Source organism: Ceratotherium simum, chromosome 19, assembly GCF_057802395.1.
Source record: "Ceratotherium simum simum isolate JZ-2026a chromosome 19, ASM5780239v1, whole genome shotgun sequence".
NCBI classification, from domain to species: Eukaryota; Metazoa; Chordata; class Mammalia; order Perissodactyla; family Rhinocerotidae; genus Ceratotherium; species Ceratotherium simum.
In genome coordinates this window covers 25948948-25974824 of record NC_141918.1, presented here as the reverse complement: position 1 = coordinate 25974824, position 25877 = coordinate 25948948, and positions in this window count along the sequence as shown.

Sequence of the window (25877 nt, the reverse complement as noted above, 5' to 3'; positions counted from 1 at the left end):
AATATTATGTAGGCTAAATATTAAAATTTAAAGACCCATGACTATGGATTAAGATTAAGAACAAATACTATTTACCAGGAATTACAAGAAAGTTTTCACCTCATGTGTTAGCTTCTAGTCATTGTATATGGTTCTTCAGAGTAGGTTTCTGAGAAGAAAGCTAAGGGTGTGTCCCTACAGAATAGAGTAAGGACTGACATGATCCACAATTGCTTTTTATGCTTTACTCTATTTTGTGGTAAATTCTAGTAAACGCTGCAGCATTTCTTTTAAGGGTAATTTGATTCACTTGGATGATTATAAGCAATGAACTCGTTTATACCTCTTTGTGCCATTTGCACTGTAGGTTCAACAAGTAGGTGATTAAATGTGTTTGTTGTTTTGAGTTAAGTGAATTGGACCATAAAATCATATTTTGTTTTGGGTCATCCAAAGAAATATTCTACCTAGTTGGGTAAGATTAAAATTTTTAAACCCACATACATCATAAATAGAAATCAGAGATTGCGATTTATCCTAGACCTAAAAATAAATTTTCTTACTTCATTTCTCCCCAAATCTGGCGATATTTCCCAACAAGGAACTGTATATTTTCTCTTTGAAAAATAGCATGTTGGCAATAAGTATCAGGGAGGCTCACAGCTCAGTTTCATCACAGGGTGTGGGGGGGAATCAACTGTGCATAAGCCAAGAGAACAAGGCAAGAATTGGGGAAAACATTCTTAAAAAGCATTCCTGCACTTTATATAGTACACCAGTATGACTTCATACATATCTTATGTATTTTATGCTAGTGAAAAACAGCTTGCCCATCAATAAAACTTATGATGTTTGGAATAATGGAAAAGAAATTCACAAAAAACGTGTCTATAACTTGGAAGCATATCAAACTCATGTTTCTTGTTCTGCGTTTTATGTTAAAAATGTGTGTCTGTTTTGTAGAGTAACTTAAGCAAGCCACACAGGTGTTATATGAAATAAACAATTTCTACCTGGTGTTCAAAGTGAGCTATAGTTATAGCTATGTAATTACGGCTCTGTTGTTTTCTTTCCTATCAACCAGATTGCAGTTGAAATGGAAAAGTAAAACACTAAAGTGAGCCACGTAGATAACAATCCATTTTCAAAGACTTGATTATATATTCTTTTGTGATTATTATCCTCTTTAACAGAACTACGATTTCACAGATTTCTCATAATGCTTAAATGCCAATGAAGGATTTCAATATGATGCTGAAATTTCAATATGATGATGGGATTATCATTTTTTTAAAGAAGGCATTACTAAACTTAAGTTCAATATATTGGTAGTGAGACGTCAATGGAGGAAATACGAAATACTCTACATGAAGAATTTCTCTTTTATCTCAATAACCCTGGCTAAAATCTAGAACATGAGCTGTGTTATGTTGCTTACTAGAGCTTGCAAATTTAGTTTAAATGTCATTATTTATGAGGCAATTTTGTCACACTTATCAAAACCCACAATTTCCCTGGTATCTTACTCTTGTAAAACTCCACACATACATGTGAAGGCGACAGTGAAGTTTACGGGTAGTAGGCATCTGTTCTTTAGGTCTGAATAACACTTGAACTTGTGTTAGGAACTATTTCTTTTCTATTCTAATCACGTGATTCGGATAAGGATGTGGTAACAAAACCTTGGCCACAAAGAAGAATTCACAAGTGTGACCCAAGACATGCCATTTTTATCCCTTTTCTTGGCTCTCTCATCTTAGACCCTTTTGGGCGTCAAATATAGAAGGATCTTAATTAAACAGTGTTAACTGCATATGAAGAAAACCTGCATTTAGTAGTTGAGAATAAAGCAAAGCAGAGAAAAGCAGTAATCAGAAACAAAGAAGGAGGCGGGTAGACAGAGACACACAGAGAGAGGGGGGGAGACAGAGAAAGAGAGAGACATTGAGTGTTGTTGTACATCATTGTCCATAATATCCTCAGAATGGCCCTAGTTGGCTCTCCTCTCCTCTCAGCGTTAACAGTTAAGCCAGATGAGGCACAAATTCCTCTGTTTTGATTAATATCATTTCAGTGGGTTTCTGTTCTTTGTATCACAAAAAACAACATAGATAAAAAGGTACTTAGAAAAATGGAATAAAAGAAAGTAGAGCGTGTGACTAATATTGCTGTCTAACATTTAGAACTTTGTGTTTAGTTGAAAGTTACATATTTTGTCAGCATTTCTATGATGTACTAAGTATATTAACTTTAATCAACGTATTCTGATAATGAAGTAAGAAGTAAGTTTTCAGAGTTCATCTAATCCAGAATCAAGTACTTACAGACTATATCAATCAATTGCTCACTTAAAATTTTCCTTGCATGTGATAAACTGGCAATTAAAACAAGAAGAATATTCTAGGGAAACTGAATTATAAAAACTAAGTTAAAAATAACATAACATTCCTTCAGGAAAAACTTCCTGGAGGAGGTTCTCAAACTGAATTTTAACAAGAAATGCTTTAGTTCTTGGAGAATGTATCTGTGGTAAAGAAAAAACATAAACATGAATAGATATAGTTCAGAGAGGTATAGTTCAGGAGGTGAAAGGCACAGAAATTTGAAACATATGACTTGACATAGAACCAGAGGTAATTCTAAACTCTAAAGGAAGCAGTGTGTGGAATAGGCCTTCTAGAAAGTGTAGAGTCTTACCAAGGTAGCAAGTCAGCAGAGCAGGCTAACACTATGGTGTCCCTTCATTGTATTAGAAGAGTCTGTGAGCTGTCAGAGGATAGAATGAGGAAGGAAGATTCTGGTGACAGTTCAGTTACTCAGCTATCAGGGAAAATTTAGCTCTGGCTACGAACTTGTAAACCTGACTCAGCAGACCTAATCCTTGAGGAAGTGGGTCCGTCAATTCTATAATCAAATGTAACAGCCATCAACTGTTCCCGGAGCACTCTCTTCGATATGCCACCAACAATCACACACTTTCCAAAGATTTCCTTCCAACCACACACTGTACTCACCCCGGAAGACCTTTAAAAGACCTTCCACTCTGCTATAATTCCACCAAAGTTTTAGACTCTCCATCCTCATCCCAGAATTGTTTGCCACCCCTTACTGTTTGGTGCTCCATGCAACTACTGCCTGACACGCATCTTAATCCATCTGTGGACAGAGGATGAGGGTAAGTCACAGAGATGATTCAAAAGGGCTGTGTGTAAAAGCAAAATAATTTGATAGCTAAAGAGAAGCACTTGAAGAAGGATGGTAATGCAATCATATTGTAAGTTTGACATAATGTGGGGAAATTTCAAGGAGGTGGGTGGAGATTCAGGGAATGTATAGTACTCTGTTTTTCACATGCGATCTGGCTGGAGCAAACAAGCCAATGCCCACATCATCCCCAGAGCCACGTAGCCAAACTGATGATATAGCTGCTGCTGCTCTACGTCCCTCATAAAGTCACGAGTCTCTTACCCACTATTGTGAGAGATTTACACCACTAAAGAATATATGTCAGACAAAGAATCAGTCAACATATAAGAGATTTGAAAAATGCAAGTATAAAGCTTAAACTAAACAAAATATATAGTACTCTTACATAGCCCTTCAAAAATATACGTTATTTTCAAATATATTAATGAAACATGATAATGCATTAAGCCATACAAAAATTCTTAATAAATTTCAAATGTCTTAAATAGACTCCATTTTCTGACAATGACAATGACATTAAGTTCGAAATCAATGATGAAATTTATTTTAAAAACACAGTTTCAACATTTAAAAGCACAGTTTTAAAATAATTCATGGGAAAATAGAAAATACAGGTGAATGAATAATAAGCAAATAGAACATAGGCTAACAAATAGGATGCCACTAAAGCAGATCATTGAGGAAATTGTGTAATATTCCTAAAGTGTATTAGGCAGTAATCAGACTGAAAAATAATAAGTTAAGCCAGCAAGTTAGATGGTAGAAAAACATTCATAGAATAATCCAAAGATAAAAGAAGACAGCAAATAATAAAGAGCAGAAAGCAATATATTAGAAAACATAGATATGATATAATAAATCAAGAGTTAACATTGATGACTTACAAAAATCGGTTAAGATTTGGCGATATTAATAAATTTCTTCTAAAAATGGAGGGCACAGATAGATAGATTATGAATTAAAATGAACTCATAACTACACAATTTACAGACATTAAAAATAAGAGAATAGCAGGGGGCCAGCCTGGTGGTGCAAGCGGTTAAGTGCGCACGCTCTGCTGCCGAAGCCCTGGTTAGCTGGCTGGGCTCCCCGGTGCACACCAACGCACCGCTTGTCAAGCCATGCTATGGCGGCGTCCCATTTAAAGTGGAGGAAGATGGGCATGGATGTTAGCCCAGGGCCAGTCTTCCTCAGCAAAAAGAGGAGGATTGGCACGTGTTAGCTCAGGGTGGATCTTCCTCACAAAAAAATAAATAAATAAATAAATAAGAGAATAGCATAAAATCTAAATATCAATAAAATAGAAAAAATTTAAATAGATAAATCTCTAGATAAATGTAATATAACAAAATTTACTGACACAGTGGTTTGTACTGGGAGATAGTTTCTCATGAGTCTCTTGAGCTTCAGCAAATCTTACAGGCAAAAGTATTTTGTTCTTTATTCCAAACTATCTTTTCAAGGATGTTTGTATAGCAAATAGCCTTGGAAAATAAAGATAGTGTTTCTTACCAGGGCAAATGACAAGTTTACTCACAGCATTTAACATAGAGATAGCATCTGCTCTCGAGTAAAGGGCAGGCATGCTTACCACCCAGTATAAAATATTTGGGTTTCCTAAGGTCAAGGCTCCTCTCCTGTAGAGCAACGCATTGCATGTGCGGGCATCCACCTGGTTCCTCCTGCAGACTATGGGACAAGGGGAACTGATACATACATGCTGATATGCATGCTTCTTGCTATGCTATGGCATATAAAGTTTTTTTTTTTTGTCCCCTGAGTCAGGAATTTCATATTTTCTGTCACTATCCAAGAAACCATAGCTGACTAACTTGTTAGCTTCCAAACAGGGTGAAATCTCAGATCCTTCACAGTTCTTGATGGTGTGTTGGAACTCATACTAACTCTAAAAAGCTAATTATGTGTTAACTCTTCCTAGCTCCATTTTCAATGAAATCATATTGATATCTTGGACTTTTCCATAATGTGAATATTTATACCATGAAAATTAGCAAACACTACAAATCATGGATTTTTTTTTTTCCTGGAGAGTTACTGCTAAAAATTTACCAGCTCACCACAGGACTAACGACAAATAGAAACCTGACTGATACTAGAGCTTTTACACAATTAAATTGGTACTTAAACTTATCCACACAGGGAACCATAAAATGGGTTATTTTATAGTTGAATTCTGTCCAATAATCAAGGTTCACAAAATTCTAATTTATATAAACTCTTTCAGATAATAGTAAAGTGAAGGACGACTCCCCCAATTATTCTATGAGATTAATGTGAACATAATATCTAAACAAATAAGAAGAGTATGATAGAAGAAAACTAATTTAACATATGAATTAGATACAAACATCCTAAAAACAATAAAGTAAATCAATTACAACAGTGTAGCAAAAATAATAATATAACACGACTTTGAATTATTGTACAAATTGTCACAGAATTTAAAATTTGAAATATCTCTGGAGATAATGCATCACATTAAGAGTGAAAATGAAAACTAACAAAATTATCTCAATTTTAGATGCAGAAATTCATCTGCCAGCATTCAGTATGATATCATGATTTTTTAAGAAATAGCAAACTTGGAACAAAATGGATTTATTTAAACTAATAAATGATGACTACCAAATATTGCAGCAAACATCATTTTTCATGGCTATATATTAAAAGAAATTTTATAAAAATAAATAAATCAGGTGCTTGCTACAACCAATTTTATTCAATATTCTATAATAGTTTTAATTAGTACAACAAGAAGATGAAATAAAAGTAATAGAAATTGAAATTAGAGGAATTTAACGTTCATTGTTTACAAATGCTTTGACTGCCTATATAGATAACCTCAAAGAATCTGTAGACAATTGATTAAAGTCAAGAAGATAGCATAGCAAATTTGTAAAACATAAGATTGATGTCCAAAAATGTTGTATTTTTATATACTAGCAGCAATTACAATATCATTCTGGCTGCTTTCTAGAGAATCCTCCATAGGTGGAGTGACCATGTAACTTATTATCCAAATAGGCAATTTTAACAATGAAAATGAAAGTATTTAACAATTAATGATAAACAACTAAGATGGAACCCTGCAAATCAAAAGAGATGGACCTTCTAATGTAGGGTTAAACACGGAAGCAGGGACAGCAGTCAGAGTGGGATTGAAATCATACAAGGGCCGGCCCAGTGGCTTAGCGGTTAAGTATGCACATTCTGCTTCGGAGGCCCGAGGTTCACTGGTTCAGATCCTGAGTGCAGAGCTACACACCACTCATCAAGCCACGCTGAGGCAATGTTCCACATAGAGCAACTAAAAAGATGTACAACTATGACATACAACTATCTACTGGGGCTTTGGGGAGAAAAAAAGGAGGAGGATTGGCAACGGATACCAGCTCAGAGCAAATCTTCCTCAAAAAAAAGGAAAAGAAAGAAAAAGAAATAATACAGATGGCTCAGCCAGGGTGGTAGCAATACTATTGGTGAGAAGTAGTCAGATACTGAATACGTTTTGAAGACAGAGTCATGAGTATTAAAAATAGACATTCTATTTTGCAAAAAATTTAGAGGGTAAAAAGACACCCAAAGTGTGAGAAGTATTTGCAACACACGTAAAAGCAAAGGATTTTTATCCAAAAGTATAAAGAGCCCTAAATAAATTTAAAGTGATAAAATGCAACCAAGGAAAAGAGAAACAGCATATATTACATAAGAGAAAACGTTTAAAAATATATTTTTTTGATGAGAACTAGATCTGCTCTCTTAGCAACTTTCAGATATGCAATTAAGTGTTATTAATTATAGTCAACACTGCATCCCTATTTTATATGAAATATTTATGTGAAGCTTTATATGAAAATATATTCAACCTTATTAGTAATCAGAAGGATGTACATTTAAAATTGACTGAGATGGATTTCCACCACCTACATGAGATTAGGCTAGCCCTCCATCCATAAAAAAATAAAATGGATAAAGTATATGAAACAATGTTTTCAGACATTGAATAACAGGCAGTCAGGGCTCTAAACCCTGAGAGAAAAGAAACAAAAGAAATGAGTCCTATGATTTTCATGCTTTTCACCCAGAGGTGTTTACCAGGCTCTGGCAACAGGAGGCAGATGCATGTAGGGCGCAGTAGTATCACTGAGCTGCCATAACTGAGAGAATTCATGGAGACGGGGGCACTTGGACTTGTGTGGCAGAATATTAGAGTAGGAGCTACATAGAGGAAGAGTTTCAGAAATCTACATAGGAGTTGGACTTCGACTAAATTCTAAGCTGCACATAGAGCTACTAAGCTGTTTGAATTTCACTGAATTCAAGAGAACAAAATAAGAATGATGGCTGAATTCTTATCATGAAAAAATAAAAGCCTGGAGTTATTGGCTTGGCAACTTTAAAGTACTGGAGGGAAACATGTCAACCTAGAACTCTAAAAGAAAATGCACACACACACCAGAAAATGAAGCTGATTATGTGTAATAGCCCCAAAACTGAAAGAACTCAAATAATCATTAACTAATTAACAGCTGCATGGGTTAACAAACTGTGGAATATCTTTATAATGGAATACTACTCTGCAATGAAAAAGAACAGGCTACTGATACACTCAACAGTATGAATAAATTTAAAAATCATGCTGAATAAACTAAGCCAAGCAAACAACACTACCTATGTATAATTCTATTCATATCAAATTCTAGAAAATGCAAGCTAAACTGTAATGATAAGTAATTCAGAGATTATCTGAGAATCATGTTGGAATTGAAAAAAAAAGCAAGAAAACCTTTGAGGGTGATGGAAACGTTCGCTACATTGATTGTGGTGATAGTTTCACGTATCTATTAGTATGTCAAAATTGGTCAAACCATGCAATTTAAATGTGGAGGTTACTATACTTCAATTAAATTTCAGTTAAGTTATAATGAAATGCAGCCACAAATTGACATTTTTAGAGAAAAAGTGCTGAGAAAATTGATTGCCAGTAAACCTGCGTTGAAAGAAACGTTACTGAAAGTTCTTCAATAAGAGGAAAATGAGTCCAGATGGGAATTCGAATCTATCAAAAGAAATGAACAGCAGCAGAAATGCTAAACACCTGTGTAAATTAAAAAAAAAATTTTTTCTTTAAAATATTTTGGCTGTTTAAAGTCAAAACTATACTAGTATATTGTCAGGTGTGTAACTAATGTAGAAATAAAATATACGTATATGGGTATCAAATAATCAATTCCATTGATTACATAGGGACCTCCCTTTGAGCAGTCAGCTGGGGGAATAAGTGCCATGTCCTGAAGAGAGAATCCTGGCAGTGCACCACAGCATCCACTAGAGTCATATTCTTTTTTTTTGGTTATTTCTTGTATAAGTTTGTTATATTGTTTCTACATACATTATACATGCTTCCTTGTAAGTATCAAATATTTCCAAATTTTAAAAATTATTTTAACAATGCAAAACAACATGATATCGGTCAGAGGAAATCAGTGTTCACTAAAAGAAATATGCACTATCCTCTACAGTGTGTACAGGGCACAAACTATAACCTGAAATATAACCAGTTAGAAGACATTATGTTTATAATTTATCACTGTAAATATGTATTCTGAAAATTAGGTACATGAAATATGAAACAATATGAGAGTTTACACATAGATATAGTAGAAAGTCTGCAATGCTACAATATATCTTACAAACACAATAAAGAATCAGAACTTCTACTCCTTACTGAATGCCATTTTGTGTGCCACTTATAATTTCACAGGTAATTTTATAAGAATCCTCATCTCCCTGGCTCCTAGCAACTTTTCAAACTCCCTTCGTTTTGCAGGCCTCCTCAAATACTCAGAGGCAAGTGTAAATAATGTGTTTTACTGACTGATGTTTTGAAATCCTATGAAGTTTAGAATAAGATTTGCTACGAAAGATACTTGGTTTAATTAAGGAATAGGTACTGCATGCGAAAGCACTGGCAATGAAATACTGAATGTCTGTGTATGCTTGATAAGCACTTTCCTCATCTGTCAAATGATTTATACTTTGCTAATGGATTTTCTCTCCACGAACAAACTCAAAGCTTGAAGTAAAGGAAAATTGCCATATATCCCCATTTCCACGATATATCTATTTCCCTGTTACTTTATTCTTAAATTGCAGATTTCAAATGTACTCACACTTATTATTTATGCTTTATGCTTGAGGTTATGTTGTGAGATTAAAGAACAAACCAGACTAGAAAACCATTATTTGTCCTTTCCCTTTAGACAGCTACTGTGAGGTTTCAAGAAAATGATGGAGCTAAAAATGGGCGGTTTTAACATTTACATAGTAGTTGTCTGAGGATCGTATACCAAATGAAAAGCTAATAAATAATCGTAGAGGAATATGATACCAAATCATGAGATAAGGCTATATTTTGTTTATTCTTTTAATTAGTATTAAACAGGTATATTTAACAAGCAATAAGGATAAATCTTAAAAATAGTTATTAAATAAAATATTCTATTCTGTCTTTCAACAGACAACCAATGTCGCTTTTTTATTTTCTTTTAGAAATATGATGGTTATATACACATATAAAATCTACATATATATATACACACACACACACATATATATATATATGAAGACATAGTCTTTTCTCCCATTTTGCATTGACAAATGCAAGCAAGTGATTCCATGGCTATGTCTGGGACTCTGATAGATGTGGGAAGTGAATAGATATAAAATAGGAAGTAACTAGACTTTAGAAAAAAAAGGGCTCAAGGCAGGCTTCTTAGTGGCATGAGGCAATTGTTTTATTTTTATTAAAAATAGTATCAAAGTAACATACACCCAAGGGCTTGTGATCCAGAGAAACAGGATCCTGCTGCAACCCCCTCACCTCCAAGGCCATTCCCCCGAGGTGATTACCTTCAAACATTTCCAGTTTTATTTCTTCTGATATTTAAGCTCTAAAACCCTATGTAATGTCTATGAATGATATCTATTGACTCCATAAAATGAAAAAATGAGAATTCAAGTTATCCCAACCTCCTCCTTGTTTCTTTTTCCCAAGCATGATAGCAGTATTATTATTTTAGGTCTTCTCTGATAGGAAAAATCTTGCATTTCTTTATTTCTGTATGCCTGTCAGCCATTTATCTCTGTTTATATTTTACATAAAGTATACTTTTATATACTTTAAAAAATTATTAGGAATATGGAAAAGATTATTTTTGCATTGTAATTGTATAATAAGTTAATTTTTTAAAAAAGCAGATACTGGGGGGCTGGGACCATTGCCTAGTGGTTCAAGTTCCACGTGCTCCACTTCAGTGGCCCGGGGTTAATGGATTTGGATCCCGGGCACAGACCTACATCATTTGTCAGCCATACTGTGGCGGTGACCCACATACAAAATAGAGGAAGATTGGCACAGATGTTAGTTCAGGGTTAATCTTCCTTAAGCAAAAAAAGAGGAAGATTGGCAGCAGATGTTACCTCAGGGCAAATCTTCCTTAGCAAAAAAAAAAAAAAAAAAAGCAGATATCTCCACAGTACATAAAAAGCCTCTTCCTCCAAACTCAGTTTTCATAAATAACGATAATACATTTGTGTATCACTTCTAAATGTTTAATATGTGTACAAACACATGAATGTTTTCATTATAATATAATTAACCAGTATTATATGGCTAGACTCTTAATTTGTTTCTGCTGATTTCCTGTTACAATCAAATTAACAATAAACATCTTTTGAAACTATATATACTATGCAAATGTATTTTTATGATAAACTTTTAGGAGCAGAAATGATTAGTCAAGTCATATATGTATTTTTCATTTTTACAGATATTTTCAAATTGCCCTCTAAAATGTGTGCTTCAAGTTATAACATCCTATCTTATACTCTCATGTCTCCTAATCAATTATTTACCTCTTTGCCCACCTGATAAGCAAAACATTTCATTACATTTTTTTTCAGCTGACATGTGTGTGTTAGTGAGGGTAAATCCCTTTTCATGTGCAAATTGTTTTTTTTTCTCTCTTTTCCTATGAACTCCCTCTTTATATCACCTGTTTCTGTTTGAATTATTTATTTTTATTTCTTTTTTCAACTGTACACATCATACTATTTTTAATTCAGGAAAATGGCAAAACTTACAAAACGAATGCTGAATGCCTATGAGAGTGTAGGGAGATGGGCCTTTTTTTCCCTTAGATATCACATATAAGAGAGATCATACAGTATTTGTCTTTCTGCCTGACTTATTTCACTTAGCATAATGCCTTTGAGGTCAATCCATGTTGTCATAAATGGCAAGATTTTATTCTTTATTATGGCTGAATAATATTCCATTTTGTGTGCTTGCACATGTGTGTGTGTATACCACAATTTCTTGATCCATTAATCCATCAATGGACATTTAGTTTGTTTCCATATATTGGCCACTGTAAATAATGCTGTAATGGACATGGGAGTGCATAGATCTTTTTGAGTTAGTGTTTTCATTTGCTTCAGATAAATACCCAGAAATGGAATGGCTGGATCATGTAGTAATTCCATTTTTAGTTTTTTGAATAACCTCCATAATTTTTTCCTTAGTGGCTGCACCAATTTACATTCCTACCTACAAAGCACAAGGGTTCCCTTTTCTCCACATCCTCACCAACACTTGTTATTTCTTGTCTTTTTGATAATAGCCATTCTAACAGGTATGAGGTGATATCTCATTGTGGTTTTAATTTGCCTTTCTTGATGATTAACGATGTTGAGCATCTTTTCATGTACCTGTTGGCCATCTGTATGTCTTCTTTGGAAAAATGTCTATTCAGATCCTCTGCCCATTTTTAATCTGAATTTTTTCTGCTATTGAATTGTATGCATCCTTTATATATTTTGGATATTAACCCTTTATCAGATATGTGATTTGCAAATACAGTCACGCACCACATAACGACATTTCAGTCAATGACGAACCATACATATGATGGTGGTCCCATAAGATTAGTACCATATAGCCTAGTTGTGTAGTAGGCTATACCAACTAGGTTTGTGTAAGTATAGTCATGATGTTCGCACAAGACAAAATCACCTAACAGTGCATTTCTTAGAAGGTATCTCTGTCATTAAGTGACATATAACTGTATTTTCTCTCATTCAGTAGGTTGCTTTTTCATTTTGTTGATGGTTTCCTTTGCTGTGCAGAAGCTTTTTAGTTTAATGTAGTCTCATTTGTTTACTTTTGTTTTTGTTGCTTTCGTTTTTGGTGTCAGATTCAAAAAATCATCACCAAGACCTATATCAAGGAGCTTACTACCTATGTTTTCTTCTAGGAGTTTTATGGTTTCAGGTCTTACATTCAAGTCTTTAATACATTTTGAGTTAATTTTTGTATATGGAGTAAGTTAATGGTTGAGTTTCATTCTTTTGTATGTGGCTGATCAGGTTTCCCCACACCTTTTATTGAAGAGACTATTCTTTCCCCATTTTATATTCTTGGCTCCTTTGTCGTAAATTAATCAACCTCCTATGCGTGAATTTATTTCTGGGCTCTCTATTCTGTTCCATCGATCTATGTGTCTGTTTTTATGCCAATACCACACTATTTTAATTACAATAGCTTTGTAATATAGTTTGAAATCAGGGAGCATGATGCCGCTAGCTTTCTTCTTCTTTCTCAAGATTGCTTTGGCTATTTGGGGTTTTATTGTGGTTCTATACAAATTTTAGGATAATTTGTTCTATTTCTGTGAAAAATGCCATTGGAATTTTGAAATGGATTGCATTGAATCTGTAGATTGCTTTGGGTGGTATGGACATTTTAACAATATTGATTCTTTCAATCCATGTGCACAAAATATCTTTCCACTTATTTGCGTCTTCTTCAATTTCTTTCATTAATGTCTTGTAGTTTTCAACATACGAATCTGTCACCTCTTTGGTCAAATTTATTCCTAGGTATTTTATTCTTTTTGATGAGATTGTAAATGAGATTGTGTCTTAATTTGTCTTTCTGATAGTTTGTTATTAGTGTATAGAAACACAACAGATTTTAGTGCATTGATTTTGCACCCTGCAACTTCACTGAGTTTGTTTATTAGTTCTAACAGTTTTTTGATGGAGTCCTTAGAATTTTCTCTATACAATATCATGTAATCTGTAAATAGTGACAGTTCTACTTCTTCTTTTCCAATTTGAACACACTTTATTTCTTTTTCTTGCCTAATTGCTCTGGCTAGGACTTCCAAAACTATGTTGAATAAAAGTGGTGAGATTGGGCATACTTGTGTTGTTCCTGATCTTAGAGGATAAGCTTTCAACTTTTCACCTTGAGTATGATGTTAGCTGTGGGCTTGTCATATATGGCCTTTATTATGTTGTGACACGTTCCCTCTATACTTACTTTGTTGAGAGTTTTTATTATAAATGGATGTTGAATTTTGTCAAATGTTTTCTGCACCTATTAAGATGATCATATGATATTTATTCTTCATTTTGTTAATGTGGTTTATTACATTGACTGATTTGTGGATGTTGAACCATTCTTGCATCCCTGGAATAAATCCTGCTTGATCATAATGTATGATTGTTTTAATGTATTGTTGAATTTGATTTGCTAGTATTTTTTGAGGATATTTGCGTCTATGTTCATCAGGGATATTTACCTGTAATTTTCTTTTCTTGTGGCATTCTTGTCTGGTTTTGGCATCAAGGTCATGCTGGTCTCATAAAATGAGGTTGGAAGAGTTCCTTGCTGTTCTATTTTTTGGAAGAGTTTGAGAAGGATTAGTATTCTTTGGATTTTTGGTAGAATTCACCAGTAAAGCTGTCTGGTCCTGGAGAGTTTGTTGGAAGTTTTTGATTACTGATTCAATCTCCTAACTAGTAATTGGTCTGTTCAGATTTTCTATTTGATCATGAGTAAGTCTTAGTAGTTGTCTGTTTCTAGGAATTTATCCATTTCTTCCAGGTTGTCCAATTTATTGGCATACAATTGTTCATAGGAGTCTCTTATGATCCTTTGTATTTCTGTGGTATCAGTTAACATCTCTTTCATTTCTGGTTTTGTTTATTTGAATCCTCTTTCTTTTTCTTGGTGAGTCTAGCTAAAGACTTGTCAATTTTGTCCATCTTTTCAAAGAAGTAGCTGTCAGTTTCCTTGATCTTCTCTATCGTCTTTTTAGTCTATATTTCATTTATTTCTGATCTAATCTTTATTTCCTTCCTTCTACTAACTTTGGGCTTCATTTGTTCTTTTCTAATTCCTTGAGGTGTAAAGTTAGTTTGTTTATTTGAGACTTTTCTTGTTTCTTGAGATAGGCATTTATTGCTATGAACTTCCCTCTTAGAATTGCTTTTGCTATATCCCACAAATTTTGGTATGATATATTTCCACTTTTATTTGTCTCAAGGTCTTTCTTGATTTCTTCTTTGACTCACTGGTTGTTCAATAACATGTTGCTTAATGTCCACATATTTCTGAATTTTTTATTTTTCTTCTATAAGTAATTTCTAGTTTCATAACTGAGGTTGAAAAAGATGCTTGATATGATTTTAATCTTCTTAAAGTTATTAAGACTAATTTGCATTCTAACATATGATCTATCCTGGAGAATCTTCCATGTGCACTTGAGAAGAATGTGTATTCTGTTGCTTTTGAGAAGAATGTTTTGTATATAGCTGTTAAGTCCGTCTGGTCTAATGTGCCATGTAAGGCCAACGTTTCCTTATTGATTTTCTGTCTAAATGATCTATCCATTGATGTAAGTGGAGTATTGCAGTCTATTTCTCCCTTTATGTCTGTTCATATTTGCTTTATATATTTAGCTGCTCCTACGTTGGGTGCATAAATATTTACAAATAATATATCCTCTTGATGGATTGACCTCTTTATCATTATGTAACACTCATCTTTGTCTCTTATACAGTCTTTATCTACTTTGTCTGATAAAAGTAGAGCAACTCCAGCTTTCTTTTTGGTTTCCATTTGCCTGAAATATCTTTTCCATCTCTTGACTTTCAGTGCATTTGTGTCTTTACATCTGAAGTGAGTCTCTTGGAGGCAGCATATAGATGGGTCTTGTTTTTTTAATCCATTCAGCCACTTTATGTCTTTTGATTGGATAATTTAGTCCATTTACATTTAAAGTACTTATTGATAGATATGTACTTATTGCCATTTTTCAAATTGTTTTCTGGCTGATTTTGTAGTTCCTCTCTGTTCCTTTCTTCTTCTCTTGCTCTCGTCCTTTGTGGCTTAATGACTTTCTTTAGTGGTATGCTTATATTTCTTTTTATTTATCTTTTGTGTATTTACTATAGGTTTTTGCTTTGTGATTGCCATGAGGCTTACATATAACAACTTATAACAGTATATTTTAAGTTGACAACAACTTAAGTTTGATCCCATTCTAAAGCTCAACACTTTCTTTTTTTTTTTCAGGAGGATCAGCCCTGAGCTAACATCCATGCCAATCCTCCTCTTTTTGCTGAGGAAGACTGGTCCTGAGGTGACATCTATTGCCAATCCTCCTCCTTTTTCTTCTTTTTTTTCCCTTTTTCTCCCCAAAGCCCAAGTAGACAGTTGTATGCCATAGTTGCACATCTTTCTAGTTGCTACACGTGGGATGCCGCCTCATCATGGCCAGACAAGCAGTGCATCAGTGTGCGCCCGGGATCCAAACCCAGGCCACCAGTAGCAGAGCAGGCGTACTTAACCACTAAGCCATGGGGCCAGCCCCACTAAAGCTCAACATTTTTATCCCCCCTATTTTATGTTTTTGATGTCACATTTTACATCTTTTTATCTTGAGTATCCCTTAACTAATTATTATAATCATAGTTATTTCTACTACATTTGTCTTTTAGCTTCCACTGTAGCTTTATAAGTAATTAATCCACTATCTTTACTATATATTTACCTTTCCAGTGAGATTTATTCTTTCATATATTTTCTTGTTACTAATTAGCACCCTTCTTTTCAGCTTAAAGAAGTCCCTATAACATTTCTTGTAATGCCAGTTTAGTGATGATGAATGCCTTTAACTTTTGCTTGTCTGGAAAACTCTTTATCTTTCCTTCAATTATGAATGAACTTTGCCAGGTAGAGTATTTTTGATTGGAAGTTTTTTCATTCAGCATTTTGAATATATCATACCACTCTTTTCTGGCCTACAAAGTTTCTGCTGATAATCTTGTAGGGGTTCCCTTGTATGTAACAAGTTGTTTTTCTCTTGCTGCTTTTAATATTCTCTTCTTGTCTTTAACTTTTGACATTTAAATTATGTCTTCGGGTGGGTATTTAAAATCTCTACTTTTATGAAACATATTAAGATTTATTTTTATATTTAAGAATTACTCCTTTGTGCAATACATTGGCTACAAATAATTTTCAGGTATCTTTCATGGTTTTTCTGTCATGCAGATTTTTAAAAATTTGTTTTGATATTTTGAGTCTTTCTTCCTAAACCTAGTTCTGCATCATTTTAGAAATACTCTGTGAGTTATCTTACTTTAAGCATCTGAATTTTTTCATAATAGCCCGATGTTTTCATTAATTTTATTTTAAATTTTTAATTCCAACAGAATTTTTAGTATATTTTATGTTTCCCTCCAGAATTATTTTCAAATTTATATTTTCTAACTTGACTGCAGTGTTCTTCTAAGTGCCTGAATCTTTACAAAGACCCCCAAATGTTATTGATGCTGTTTTATTTTATTTTTATCTACTCGTCCTTTAAAGCTTCAGAGTTCCTTGGGACTGTGTTTCCAAAGAATTTTTGTGAAATTTTCTTGTTTCTTGTAAAGCAAATCTCTTTTGTTTCTCAATCTTCAGCTTTTCTTCAACATGATTACTGCACCTCAATTTTCTTTTATCAATCCGTCATTTCTTCTTTATACACATTTTCATTGTGAATCAAGTTGCTCTGCTGTCTCTTATCCTGAGTTTACTCATATTCTTCCAATGAGTTTCCTTTTTGCCTATGTTAATCAGTTTTGTTTACTTGCATTCAATGAACCCTAACTGATAGAGTTCTCCTTACTTTCACCAATAGATGTTAAAATAATCTTATCATATCTTAAGCTAGAAGTTTGCTTGGCATTTTCCTACCTGTGAATGTATCCCGTAGGCCCACTGCTTTAACATACCTGTATTAATGTGAGTTACCGATTGAAGTGAGAGCTTGCAAGTTTTTTCTCAAAATGACCACCAGTTTCCATTAGAATAACAATTTAAATTCAATTGTGCCACTTGCCTTAAATTATCAGTTTATAAAATGTAAGTCTGTGAGTCCAATCACTTTCTCATGGGACTTTCAGATAGGGGCCATTTCAGCAGAACCAACATTGAAATCCTTACTTCCATGCCTCAAAACTTTCCTTCTAACCCTCATAGTCCCAGGTGGTATGCAAGGGAACATGAGGAGAATCATCTCTGAGCATGAAGCAGTGGAGACACATTCATCTTCTCTCATCTACAACCTCCTTCTCACAATAGTTTCTACCAAGTTTGGGCCTGATGGATGCCCTTGTTTACAAGTGGGAGAATCAGTGACGCAGGAGAGTGCTGCTCTGTTTTGGAAAAAGAAACAGGAGAGAGACAATGTAGTTGATGGGGGAGTACCAGGGGACCAGTGGAAGATTATATTTCCCTGCCCCCATTCAGTTTTGTAATTTATAGTTTTTCCTGGCAATCAAATGGACAAGTATGACTTAAATTACCCTGCATATACTCCCAAAGAGGGTTATGTGCTAGGTGAATGAAATCCCAGAGACATTGTGTAAAACACAAACCGAGATCTGAAAGAAGGCAAAGAGAAAAGGCCTCAATAAGTGTTCTCATATATGTAGACTAAGCTGTGCACGGTAAACTGACGACTATAAATCCATGAGACAGTGTTTGTGTAGCTGCCTCACAGCTGGAACTAGTAATGTTGGAAGGAATTAATGGAAGAGACTAGATTATATTTGATTTTGAGGTATTTGTGAACAGAAAATCCATTCACATCTAGAAGTTTGTTGTCTCAGATAACAATATCTGTCACATGTGGAAAATATATACCCCTACGTACTTCCTCCAGCTTTAGATGAGAATTTTTCTGATTGTTGTATGAATACAAACTACATAGCTCTCTTCTAGAAAACTTTCCCTAGGCTTCTCTATTTGTGAGACAATGAAAGTAAACACTTAATGTTTATTGAGCAGGATTTATGAAGCTGTCAGTGAACTGACACATGGCAATAAAACGTATTGTAGCTGGAGTCTAGCTAATCTGCAGCTGAATGAATTACACTAATTCTGGTGCTTGCATATTCATGCTATGGAAATAGTTCTTGTAACAGATTTCTTCATTGTCTGCAGGTGCCACAGCGTGGTTAGAAGTAGAGTTAATTGCACTCCAGGACATGTGGGAATTCACACGTCCATAGAGTTGGCTTGTTTTCTGGAAGAGTATTCATGATTTGTGTGAGGAAGCCAAAACACCCATAATTAAATTATCACAACTGCAAACATTTAACTTTTGAGAAGACATTCGAAATAGAGATAGGAATTTCTCTCTATTATGTTAATATGGGAATTTTTATCTTAATCTATGTTCCAATTAACACATACACTTACGTTCCAAGTTTAATGTCACTTGATAAAATGAAAGTGTTGGTTATATCACTAGAGTCAAGTTACTGTACATGCATAGCTGCTATACCTCCTAGCTAAATGAGATTACCTAGTTCTGTAAGCTTAATTAGAAGAGATGTTTTCCCTTATGGGGCATATTAAAAGCAAAGTGTTTTATTTACTTCAGCAGAAGGTACATTAGGGGATCTGTGAAAGGAGAGAGAAATTAATCATAAAAAACATGCACACCCAATTTTCTTATTGTGACCCAGTATACACAGCTGCAATGCAGGATTCGGTTGAACAAAAATGTGCCAAGTCTCTGGATTTTGCATTGGTTAATGATTAAGGAATTGCCAGTGTTTTTGGTTTTTTGGATTATTTTAAAATAATGGCTCTATTTTCATCTAAGTCCCTTCTGTTTCTTTGTTACAGCTCTACCTTGCCTTACAGAGATTTTTCTCTGGACGATTCAGACTTTTAGTCTTTTGTTCAGTAACAGCAACTATTTTGAGGACTCTATTGGTAGATCAAGGTATTAGATACAGGGAAACAAAGATACGATAAGATTTATTGTAATATTATTAATAGAATAAATTTAATAAGATGTATAAAAAGTATGTTTAGGTATTTATAGACAAATAGAAAAATCAGTATCTTATGCTATCTTGGGAAATTAAATCATGTTTTCAGGAAAAGGTGACACAAGGGCTGAATTTTGAAGGAAAAAAGGTATTAACTTCTACACAAACAGAAAATGTTACATTTATTAGAATGATATCATTGTTAAAATGATGGAGATTTAAGGTGGTAAACTATGGAAAAGTATAAGCATGATGATATTGTGCTGGTGAGGGATGTGTTTAGGGTTAAAGCAGGGAATAATATGGGAGAGAGACCAGAATAAATACTAGGCCGTAAATCTCATGCTAATGCATTTGAAAGGGATGCCAACAGTGAGTTTGAAGGATTTCTAAAAGAAAAGTCTGCAAATCTCTTAAATCTACAAATCTCTCTGACAACTGTGTGGAGGTATTTGAATAAGGAAAAGAGGAGGGAGGAGCATCAGTATTGGATCCAGGCAGATGAATTAGGAGAAGAGATTTAACATCCTAAGTGTTTGAATTGTAACATAAATGTGAAAATGTGTAGAGTTACTGTTTTAGTTTCTGGTGACAATGCATTTTATACACTGTGGTGCAAAATATGAATTAATATAATTAATATAGTTTTTGATGTAACACATTAATATCATATGATTAACGGCTCTAATAACTGTTCTCTTTTTTGCCTAAATATACTCAGATGCAAAGTAGATATCCAGTGTGCTTAAATTTTTATTTAACTTCCTGAGTTATAAAGGAAAGTTTTTATTGTTTTTCAAAGGAATTTAAATGTATAAATTATGTGAATGAGGAAATATTGCTTGTAAAAACACTTGACCATAACGTAGAACTTCCTAGTACAGTCATAAATTTCAGTTTTCAGTTTAAAATTTCAATTTTAAATAAGAACTTTTTAGTGAAGAAAGTAATACAAATACGTTGTAGAACAGTTGGAAAATAAATATGATTTTATAATAAATAAAATTGCCTTCACCGATGTCTTTCTCTTCTGAGGTCTCACATTTTGTTAGGATTTTGAATTCTGGGAGAAGACTCTTTCAGATATCTATGACACTAACTTCGTGTTTGATATACTGTGTACTATGCAATGTTGTTTACTTAAAAATGAAGCAATATAGGAGCACAAAATTATCATTGAGTATATAAATATAGATAAATATATTAAAATATTAATATGTAATATAAATATAGCATGTGTAATGTATTATAATACAAATATACTTGTTCATATTAACATACATTACATATATATTTAAATATATGTACACATTTTCAAAATGAAAATCAACCTCAAGTGAGTGTATTTTGTGTGACATAGACTAGAACTCATAGTAGCACAGAAGTTCTTAATTTTATTTTGAATATAAGTTGCAAACATTTTCTTTGGGGAGTAATGTTAACCTCTGAGCATTACTGGAGCAGACTCCTAGAAACTAGTGTTATAGGGAGATTCTATCTATATGATTATTACAAAGCAAACATTTTAAAGTGCAGAACATATATAAACAAGTCACACAAAAATATTTTACCTCGTTTGTTCCTCTCATAGCTTGTTTTCTGCAATATCATATAATATTGACTCTTTCTTCAAGAGAAACTCAAAGCAAAATATATGTCATATATTTACAGTGATATGTCACTAAAACATACATATCTATGACTAATTTTTAAATATTTCATTGAAGATAGTTTTTTCCAAAATCTTATTTCTTCATTTTGGGGGCAGTTTATTTGATGGCTGAACATTCCTCCTTGAGTTATAAACCCTCAAAAAACTTTGAGGCAATGCAGTGAATATATTTAATTTTTTGGAACAATATTCCTTGAAATACCTTGATTTAGTATCAGTTACTCTAAAGTTCTAAACAGGCAGACCAACAAACTGTTTAAAAGATACACAGATAAACCATTAAGCATTATTAGAGAGTGCAGCAGTTTACTTCATTTTATTGAAAGTTTGAAACATTTATTTTTTTATTCTGCATATATTTATTGAGCATCACCATTTTGTGCTAGGAACTGTTATAGATATTTGGGATACACATCTGTGAAAAAAACTGCTAGAAATGCCTACCATTTTTGAGAGTTTCATCTCAAATTCATACAAATCTCTTACACGTGTAGAAGAGATTTTGTAACTATTTACTATAATTTAAATAGCATCTTAGAAATTTATTATTCATTGGCTCTTATAAGACTTTATTTGTTTTTCTTTAAAGCCCCATGGTTTCTAAAAAGGCCATAATGCCATTACAACATCCATTTTACTTTGTAACTACAAAGCCATATATCTCCTTTGGACATTTCTAATTTAATACAGGCACTTTACTTTTATCACACTATTTTTGTAATTAACTTTTATTGAGTTCATTTTCATCATGTTACTTAAGATTGTTTAATTAAAATATTTGTTTGAGTCATTAAAACAAATGAGAGATAGGCAATTAAAATGTTCATTTTATTCTGCCACAAATGTACCGTAATTAGTGGCTCAGTTATGGGTTGATCGATCTGCTGTTAGGGCCAGTACCACAGAGAAATTTGTTATATTATTTCTGTATTAGTTCCAACTAAATATATAATATCATGCTTACTGTATATACATTTTTATTTGAAAATATGTTTCTTATCTCCAAGACAGACGTTATTTGGATTTGCCATTTTATGCTCAATAATCTTACCTTTCCTCCAAAATCATTCTTTATAATTGTGTAGGTTTTATGTTTGATAATTAATGGCTAAAAATTTACCTAAAACTGATCACTTAAAAAATTAACCATTAACTATTTTAATTTTATCAAAAGTACTTCATCTTTGCCGTTTTCCACATAGTTTCTTTCAAAAGTTAATTCATTCCAGCAGAGCTTTAAAATGTGTGTGCAAATACATGTGTACAAGTATGTGATATGGGTTTAATGTCAGTTTCTTTCTTTCTTTTTTTTTTTTTTTGTGAGGAAGACCAGCCCTGAGCTAACATCCATGCTAATCCTCCTCTTTTTGCTGAGGAAGACTGGCTCTGAGCCAGCATCTATTGCCGATCCTCCTCCTTTTTTCCCCCAAAGCCCCAGAGGATATTTGTATGTCGTAGTTGCACATCCTTCTGGTTGCTGTATGTGGGACACAGCCACAGCGTGGCCGGAGAAGCGGTGCGTCGGTGCACGCCTGGGATCCGAATCCGGGCTGCCAGTAGCGGAGCGCGCGCACTTAACCGCTAAGCCACGAGGCCGGCCCTAATGTCAGTTTCTTAATAAAGAATTCTTCTATCAAGTGATAAAGTATTGTGAATTCAGAGGATCCTCAATATTTTCATCTACTTTGTTAACTCAAATCGTCAGATGTATATCCCCATATTCCTTGGAAGATTCAATCATTTCTTTTTCTTTAGAATATTCTTCTTACCTGGCTTCTGGGACACCACATACTCCTGAATTTTCTTTTTTGCAGTTGCCACTAATGGCATGCCTTGACACGAAATCCAACAGCTTGGTGTGAAGAAGATCACAGAAATATAGAGATGTGTGACTGTGCAGCTATGAGTAAATCCCTTTCTTGTTATGAGAAGAAAGGGAGTTTGTTGTTACATCCTTAGGTATCAATGTGACTCTGCTTCTGGCCTAATGCTATAAAATCCAGAGCTCCTGGTTCCTTGGCTCCTGCAACCTAGGAAGTTCCTCATTCCCTGTAGACTTTGCCCTGCCTGTTTGATCAGATATGTATCATTATAAAGAATTGGAGCATCACAAGGGAAATTCTGTATCCCCTGATTTACATTCTTATTTTGAATTTCCTCTACACTCAGTGTTTGCTGGTTTAAGAGTAAAAGTGAAAGCAACAGTAAATCAACTCTGAGTCACCATTCCCTCCGTAGTCTATTCTGCATTGTCTCTTCTTCCTCTGGCATAGTTTACAGCTCCTTCTCAGGTTACTTTGCTAGACCTTTTTCATGTCCCCCAACTCTCAGTATTGGAGCTATAGCAAGGCATCTAAATAATCCCTGAATGATATCATCCAACACCATGACTTTAATGTCTAACCCGAACCTTGACCTTAAAAGCTAGCATAATATATCCAATGCCTTCTTGACATTTCCACTCAGATATTTATCAAATGACTCAAACTTAATATTTGTAAAAGTCAACTTTGATTCCTCTCTCACTTCAATGATGCTCCTCCTCAATGTTTCCAATTCAGTAAGCAATGATACCATTTACCCAATTGTTCAAGGCAAGTTCCTTAAACTTATCTCATATTTATTTTTTCATTCTCACACCCTAACCCTAAACATCTGTAAACTGTTCTACCCAATTAGCATACACATCTTATATCTAACCATTGTCACCAACATCACAACCACTCTTGTACAAGCCACCATCATATACATTCTGGTCTACTCTAATATTTTCCCAAATGATCCCATCCTTTCCACCCTTGGGCCCTACAGTAAGTGTTCCATATAGCATCCAAGATGACTCTTTAAACAAATGTATATCTGATTATGTTTCCTTGCATAAAATCTTCCAATCATTTTCATTACACTTAAAATATAATCTGAAGTGATTATTTTGACATACACGGGCTGCACACAACCTGATCCCTGGCTAACTTCTTCTTGACTCACTGCCTTCTAATCACACAGAACTCTTTGCTGATCCTATAACTCTTACCAAACACTGTTCCACCACAGGAATTTTTTACTTACTATTTCATTTTCCTAGAACTCGCTTCTTCTATATATCTAGAGGTCTAACTCGTTCTCTTCAACAACTTTTTATTTCAAAGACATTTCTTTAGTCAAACATTTCATAATTATACCATCTAAAAATGCCATATCCCTATCACCATCTATCCCTGTTCCCTGCTTTATTTTTCTTCATAGTACAAGTCACTAAGCAAAATTATATAGTAATCTTTTCACCGTCTGTTACTAGTCACGTAAATTAAGATTGCACATAGTAGATATCCAATAAAAATTATTCAATGCATGAATATACTATTTTTATAATTATAGAGTAAATTGTGGGAATAGTAAAGATTATTATTTCTGTAATATTTGCAATAACCTGCTGGTTTTTCTATCCTCTGTAATGTGTCATAACAAATCACATTTATAACATGGTAGCATCAATGGTAATAAAAAGAAAACTATATCATTAATATCTGTAATTTCTGAAAACATTTTTACAAGTTGATTAAAAATCATTAAGAGACCTGAACAGACACCTCGTCAAAGGAGATTTACAGATGGGAAATAAGCATTTGAAAAGATGTTCAACATCATATGTCATTAGGGAAATGCAAATTAAAACAATGAGATACCACCATACCCCTATTAGAATGGGAAAAATCCACAACACTGACAACACCAAATACTGGCAAGGATGGGGAGCAACGAGAACTCATTCACTGCTGGTGAGAGTGCAGAATGGTACAGCCACTTTGGAAGACAGTTTGGCAGTTTCTTATAAAACTAAACATACTCTTACCATATGATCCAGAGATCATACTCCTTGGCATTTACCCAAAAGAATTGAAATTTATGTTTACATAAAAACCTGCACAAGGATGTTCATAGCAGCTTTATTCATAATTTCCAAAACTTGAAAGCAACAAAAATGTCCTTCAGTAGGTGAATGGATAAAGAACCTGTGGTACATCCACACAATGGAATATGAATCAGTGCTAGAAAGAAATGAGTTATCAAGCCATGAAAATAAATGAAGGAACCTTGAATGTATATTATTAAGTGAAAGAAGCCAATCTGAGAATGCTACATACTGTATAACTCCAACTATATGACATTCTGGAGATGGCAAAACTATAGAGAGTAAAAAGATCAGTATTTGCCAGGAGTTGGGAGGAGGGAGTTATAAATAGGCAGAGCACAGAGGGTTCTTAGGGCAGTGAAACTACTCTGTATGAAACTATAATGGTGGGTACATGTCATTATACATTTGTAAAAGTCCAAAGAATGTACAACATGAAGAGTGAACCCTAAGCAGACTGTGAACTTTGGATGATAATGATGTGTCAATGTAGGTTCATTGTAACAAATGTACCACTTGGTGGAAATGTTGATAGTGGGGGTAAGTGCATATGTGAGGGTAGGAGCCACTCAATTTTCCACTCAATTTTGCTACAAACTAAAACTGCTCTAAAAAATAAAGTCTACTTAAAAAAATACCTTGAAAATAATGCGATATGGTAGTAAAATTCCCTACTTCCAAAGTCATGGCGTCCCAAACAAAGGGAAGCAGGAACTTTTATTTTGGTTGGGGAATGAATATTCAAAAGGGAGAGGTGGTATTCTCTTGCACAGGCTCAGTTGGAGACCATGCTTCCACCTAATGAGCTCTAAGTTCCTCCTGGAGAGATCTTTGCATTAAAAATAAGGCAAACGTCATGGGCATAGCTCTTGTGGTGAGGCTTGGTCAGTTTCAGGTTGG